Raw genomic sequence first — 7,232 nt, forward strand, 5'->3', positions numbered from 1 at the left:
CATAAATGAAATAAGGGGTAAAAAGCATAATTTTGTTGCACATCCTGACCCGTAAGGAATTGCAAAAGGTCTCGTAAATAAATGGGCGGAAGCTGCCAAACTTAGTTCATTTAATTACCCGCTGTAACGAGAGAGTCGTTTGATTCTTGCAAAGATCTAAGAAAGGATTTTATACTTACAGCAGGTAACAGTGGTGATGTCACTTGCACAGGTATTACCAGAGAAGAACTAATAACGGCGATTAAAGTTGGGAAATCTACCGCCCCCTAGGGAGGATGGAGTAACTTTTGAAATACTTAATGAACTTGCCATTATGACGAAAAGCCCGCTGTTAGACCTCTTTAATATTAGTTATAAAGAGGGCAGAATTCCCAGTGAATGAAAAAGAACTATGATCATCCTTATCCCTAAAGCCAATGGAGAGTACAGACCTGTGTCTTTAACCTCGTGTTTTTGTAAAATGATGGAGAGGATCATTTTAAATAAACTTTTGTATATAATAGGTGATCAGCTGTCTAATAATTTTTCGGGTTCCTCAGAGGAAAAAGTACCTCTGACTGTATTATTAAATGTCTAGCTAATGGTAATGATTATTATAGAATTTTTATTGATTTATAAGAAGCTTTTGATAAAGCCAACAAAGAGGTTATTTTATATGAATTAGCTGGTCTTGGTGTTGAAGGGAGATTATTGCGCTGGATAGGGGATTATCTTCAGGAAAGGAAGGCTCAGGTGTGGTATCAAGGTTGTATGGTTCAAGGTATCAAGGTCAAGAACTCTGCACACCTCAGGGAGGAGTGTTGAGTCTCACCCTGTTTTATGTACTAATGAATAAGATAGCATCTGAGAAATACTCAAATTGGGTAACTCCAATCATATATGCTGATGATATTTTGTTTCAGGGCAAAGATATTTCAAAGATTCAAACAGTGTTGGACAATTTCGGAAACCAGTGTCACCACATGGGACTAGTGGTTAATGAAGACAAAACTAAAGTTTGAATGTAGAAGTCGGAGGCCCATTATATTGGAAATAAACGGTAAAAATATAGAGAGTTAATATATATAAATATTTAGGCATATATGTTGGATATACCTATGAGAGTTTGGAAACTGAGATGAACAGACTGTTGAGTCAATGTCGGAAGAGATTACAACCTCTGAAGGCCTTGGCATGCTGTGGAAAGGAGTGGGAGTCCAAGTGCTACGAATGATGTACTTGAGTACTATAAGATTTCTTATTGATTATGCTGCACCTGTCATTTCTTGTTTTGGTAAAGGTAGGATGGGCAAGTTGGAGAAGATACAAAATGAAGCCGTTGGGGGTCGTTGTGAGCCGCTGCTACCTTAATTTTTGCCCACACTTGTCTTGCAGACGTTTCTCTTCCAATAGAGCTAGTGAACTCTAGTCAATGTCTTTCCCTTTGTAACTCATCTGCAATGTATGTACCTTTACCTGAATAAAAAATCTAATCTAAATCTATATCTAATCTATATGCTTAGATATATGCAAATGAGAGAGTAATAGAGCGAAACCTTTAAAATACTGAACAATTTGGAGGATATTGATTCATACAATTTCTTCAAAAGGTCAGATGTAACACGAACAAGGAGCAAAGGTTTCAAGCTCAACAAGCCACAGTGTAGGAGTGACAACAAATGCTTTTTAACCCATACGATTATGATCATGGCAATAAGGTTTCTAAAACAGTAGGCATTCTTCCAAAGCCAGACACTGTACTATGTTCCTCGCCCTAACCTAGTCACTCAGTATTATTCACTCATTTATCTATGTCTTGTCTATTTATGTCTTAAAGGTTACAAGACGTACATTAGTCAATACAATTGGTGCTTAAAATGTTAAGGATCTCTTGTGAAACACGGGTATTAATCAAAAAATTTATTATGTAAAATAAATAAAAAACGCCCAAGGGCCATGAAGTAACAAGAATGCAAGGCCGGCAAAAGCTGGCGTAAGTAGAGAAGACGGAAGATTCTTCATATTAAAAGACCCTGCTTCTCCAAGATGGCAGTCACACCCTGCTTGCCCTGGACAATCACCATATGGAGAAGGACTGTTTACTGTGAAGGGAAGTCCACAAATGCAATGCCAGCATGAGTCAGTCTTGAAGGGTAAACGATGATGGCACCCTCACAGTAACACAAAAGCCGAGCAAGCCCAGTGAGGAAGACCTGTTGACGGGAAGGAGGAGAATCATTAGTCACAACAAAATCCACATAGAAACAAAGGAGAGAAAAAAATAAAGTGGATTTCTTCTTTTTGTATAGACATAATAAATATTGCCATTTGGCTATGTATTTATATGATATATAATAGAATACAGCATAAAACAAAATAAGAGGGGTGATAGGAGAAGAAAAGATTAGTGTTCAGTGAGAATCCACAAGGTCTTCTCTGAATACTCTATTTTCTTCAAGGCTGTGGGTCCCTACAATTGCACCAGAGGTGGTACACACCCCTATTATTATTTAAACAGGTGAGTACACACACGGTGTTAGCAAACTTAGCCTCCAAACACACACACACACACATGGTATCAGCAAACTTAGCCTCCAAACACACACACACACACATGGTATCAGCAAGCTTAGCCTCCAAACACACACACACATGGTATCAGCAAGCTTAGCCTCCAAATACACACATGGTATCAGCAAGCTTAGCCTCTAAACACACACACACACACACAAACGGTATCAGCAAGCTTAGCCTCCAAACACACACACACACATGGTATCAGCAAGCTTAGCCTCCAAACACACACACACACATGGTATCAGCAAACTTAGCCTCCAAACACACACATACACACATGGTATCAGCAAGCTTAGCTTCCAAACACACACACACACATGGTATCAGCAAGCTTAGCCTCCAAACACACACACACACATGGTATCAGCAAGCTTAGCCTCCAAACACACACACACACACATGATATCAGCAAGCTTAGCCTCCAAACACACACACACACATGGTATCAGCAAGCTTAGCCTCCAAACACACACACACACACATGGTATCAGCAAACTTAGCCTCCAAACACACACATACACACATGGTATCAGCAAGCTTAGCCTCCAAACACACACACACACACATGGTATCAGCAAGCTTAGCCTCCAAACACACACACACATGGTATCAGCAAGCTTAGCCTCCAAACACACACACACACACATGGTATCAGCAAGCTTAGCCTCCAAACACACACACACATGGTATCAGCAAGCTTAGCCTCCAAACACACACACACACACACACATGGTATCAGCAAGCTTAGCCTCCAAACACACACACACATGGTATCAGCAAGCTTAGCCTCCAAACACACACACACGTGGTATCAGCAAGCTTAGCCTCCAAACACACACACACACACATGGTATCAGCAAGCTTAGCCACCAAACACACACACACACACATGGTATCAGCAAGCTTAGCCTCCAAACACACACACACATGGTATCAGCAAGCTTAGCCTCCAAACACACACACACATGGTATCAGCAAGCTTAGCCTCCAAACACACACACACACACATGGTATCAGCAAGCTTAGCCTCCAAACACACACACACATGGTATCAGCAAGCTTAGCCTCCAAACACACACACACAGAAAATGGGGACATTGAAACAGTTGATAAACTTGATTTCAAGAGAGAGAGGTCACTATGGGGAACTTCAATTTTTTTTTTAATAAGTAATTAGGCAGACTTGTTGCTAGACAGGGAAGTAAATTAAATGTATGCCAAATTTTGCAAAATATACAATGAAGGCACACAAACATTCATACCAAAACAGAGATGCAGGGCCAGAAAACAGGATTGGTTCAACAGAAATTGAGAGAGGGCCACAGACCAAAAGACACAAAAATGGAATGAAAGACATTGAAAAACTACAAGCAGATGTCAACAAAGTTTTCGATTGGGCAGCAGAAAATAACATGATGTTTAACAGTGATAAATTTCAGGTATGGCAAAAATGAGGATCTGAAACATAATACAGGGTACAAAACACAATCGAATCTTCCCATAGTAGAAAAACAGCATGTCAAGGATTTGGGAATAATGATGTCCGACGATCTAATGTTTAGGGAGCATAACCAAGCAAATATTGCGTCAGCCAGAAAAATGATCGGATGGATTATGAGAACTTTCAAATCCAGGGATCCCATCACAATGGTTGTACTCTTCAAGTCACTTATGTTGTCCCGTCTCGAGTACTGCTCAGTATTCACTTTCCCCTTCAGAGCACGGTTGCACGGTTGTTCCTGCCGGAACAACCGTGGACATCTTCAGGAGAAAACTGGACTGTTTTCTAAGAGAAGTTCCGGATCAGCCGGGATGTTGTGGGTATGTGGCCCTGCGGGCCGCTCCAAGCAACAGCCTGGTGGACCAAACTCTCACAAGTCGAGCCTGGCCTCGGGCCGGGCTTGGGGAGTAGAAGAGCAGAACCCCATCAAGCAGGTATCAAAATAGAAAGAAGCCAAACCCCCAATCATACCAGGGATACAAAGATGCGAGAAACAACTATACAGCAGTAAGGGAAGAGGCAGAAAGAAATTTTTAAAAAGGGATAATGGATAAATGTAAAACAGAACTGGGCCTATTCTACAAATTCATAAACAACAAATTGCAGGTAAAGGATAATATCCAGAGGTTGAAAATTGGAAACAGATTCACAGAAAATGATAATGCAATGTGTGAAACATTAAACCAAAAGTTCCAAAGTGTGTTTATACAAAATGAAATCTTAAGAGAACCAGACACAATAAGAATTTCTGAGAACATCATAGAGCGTATAGAGGTGTCTAGAGATGAAGTGGAAAATATGCTAAAGGAGCTAAGTAAGAACAAAGCAGTTGGTCCAGATGGAGTTTCACCATGGGTTCTGAGAGAATGTGCATCTGAGCTCAGCCTTTCACTTCACCTGATCTTTCAGGCATCCCTGTGTACAGGAGTCATAGCAAACATGTGAAAAAAGGCTAACATAGTTCCAATCTACAAAAGTGGCAACAGGGAAGACCCCACCCCTCTCAGTTATAGACCTGAATCATTGACAAGTGTAACAGTGAAAAGATTGAAAAAAAAAAACTAAAAACTAAATGGGTAGAACACCTGGAGAGAAATTATATAATATCACACAGACAGTATTGTTTTCGATCTGGAAGATCCTGTGTATCGAATTTACTCAGTTTCTATGATTGAGCCACAGAGATTTTAAAGGAAAAAGGTAGTTGGGTCGACTGCATCTATCTAGACATTAAAAAGGCTTTCTACAGAGTTCCACATAAGAGGTTGTTCTGGAAACTAGAAAATTTTGGATGGGTGACAGGTAAGCTTCTAACATGGATGAAAAATTTTCTGACTGATAGAAAAATGAGGGCAGTAATCAGAGGCAATCGGACTGGAGAAGTGTCACAAGTGGAGTACCACAGTACATGCACCAGAAATGTTCATTGTCTACATAAATGATCTGCCAGTTGGAATACAGAATTATATAAACATGTTTGCTGATGATGCTAAGATAATGGGATGGATAAGAAATTTAGATGATTGTCATGCCCTTCAAGAAAACCTGGACAAAATAAATATATGGAGCACCACTTGGCAAATGAAATTTAATGTGAATAAATGCCATGTTATGGAATGTGGAATAGAACATAGGTCCCACACAACCTACAAATTATGTGAGAAATCTTTATATAATTCTGATAAAAGAAAGAGGTCTAGGGTTGATTCTAGATAGAAAACTATCACTTGAGGCCCACATAAAGAACGTTGTGTGAGGAGCCTATGCCACGCTTTCTAACTTCAGAATTTCGTTTAAATACATGGATGGCGAAATACTAAAGAAATTGTTCACGAGTTTTTTTCGGCCAAGGCTAGAATATGCAGCGGTTGTGTGGTGCCCATATCTTAAGAAGCACATCAACAAACTGGAAAAGGTGCAAAGACATGCTACTAAGTGGCTCCCAGAACTAAAGGGCAAGAGCTATGTGGAGAGGTCAGAGGCATTATATATGCCAAAACTAGAAGACAACAAAAAGAGGTGATAAAATCACTATGTACAAAATAGTAACAGGAATTGATAAAATCGATAGGGAAGATTTCCCGAGACCTGGAACTTCAAGAACAAAAGCTCATAGATTTAAACTAACTAAACAAAGATGCCAAAGAAATATAAAAAAATTTCCTTTCGCATACAGAGTGGTACACGGTTGGAACAAGTTAAGTGAGAAGGTGGTGGCGGCCAAGACCGTCAGTAGTTTCAAAGCATTATGTGACAAAGAGTGCTGGGTAGACGGGACACCACGAGCGTAGCTCTAATCCTGTAACTACACTTAGGTAACTACATTTGGTGTCAGCAAGCTTACTGTCGAAACACACACAAACAGCCTGCCTATTATTCAAGGCCTTCTCTGAGTACTCTCTATTTTCTTCTCTGAGGCTATGGGTCCCTAATCTTGCACCAGAGGTGGTACAACTTTTAAGTTTTTAACTACTGCACTGAGCACCTGATTTTGGCAAAGACTTCTTAGTGCAATTGTCAAGGACATAGTTCTGGTATTTTTTTGTTTATAAATATTCAGGTATAGTTAATGTCAAAATGTTTCAAAACTCAACAATTTATATTTCAAAACAAAAAAAGTAATGAAAACATTACAAAACATTAAAATATAGCCTAATTAATTAATTAATAAAATAGCACAACTCTCAGAATGTCTAAAGGTGCTTTGAGCAATGAAGTAGTTAATTTTATATATATAATATTATATATATAATATATATTTACCTGTGACTACTGCTTAGCAAAAATTTGATCTCTGTGAAAATTGGTCTCGTCATTGCTAGGAGATATTTTAAGACCATGATTTGCTGTGGATGGCACTGTAGTCTTCAAGTCATCAATCTAAAAATAGAGGTAATCTTTTAAAATGTAAATTTTGTATAAAAAAAAATGCAAAAATAAATTGCAAGAATAATATGAAGTTATTATACAATTTTTTTTTAATTATTTAAATATTTGTGAGACATTATTAAGAAATGTATGAAGTACAGATTCTCTAAGACCTGATATGTATCTGCTTATGTTCCACCACATTACATTCAGGGCTGAAGAGAAAACACAGCCAGTAAGGTAATGATCACTTAGGATGGACTGGGATGCTACATGTAGGTGGGGGCTAAGCTGCGTGAGGCTAGGA

General features: G+C 39.0%; 1 long non-coding RNA gene across 1 annotated transcript in view; it reads right to left on the reverse strand.

The window, feature by feature from the left end:
• Positions 1-1,952: 1,952 nt before the first annotated feature.
• The window catches only part of LOC138358943 (uncharacterized), a 12,557-nt gene continuing 7,277 nt past the window's right edge, over positions 1,953-7,232 (reverse strand). The window contains exons 2-3 of the long non-coding RNA XR_011225668.1: positions 6,821-6,937; positions 1,953-2,192 (exon numbers count right to left, since the gene is read on the reverse strand). This is a non-coding gene — a long non-coding RNA (uncharacterized lncRNA). The remainder of the gene's footprint in view (positions 2,193-6,820; positions 6,938-7,232) is intronic.

Source organism: Procambarus clarkii, chromosome 87 (assembly GCF_040958095.1).
Source record: "Procambarus clarkii isolate CNS0578487 chromosome 87, FALCON_Pclarkii_2.0, whole genome shotgun sequence".
NCBI lineage: Eukaryota > Metazoa > Arthropoda > Malacostraca > Decapoda > Cambaridae > Procambarus > Procambarus clarkii.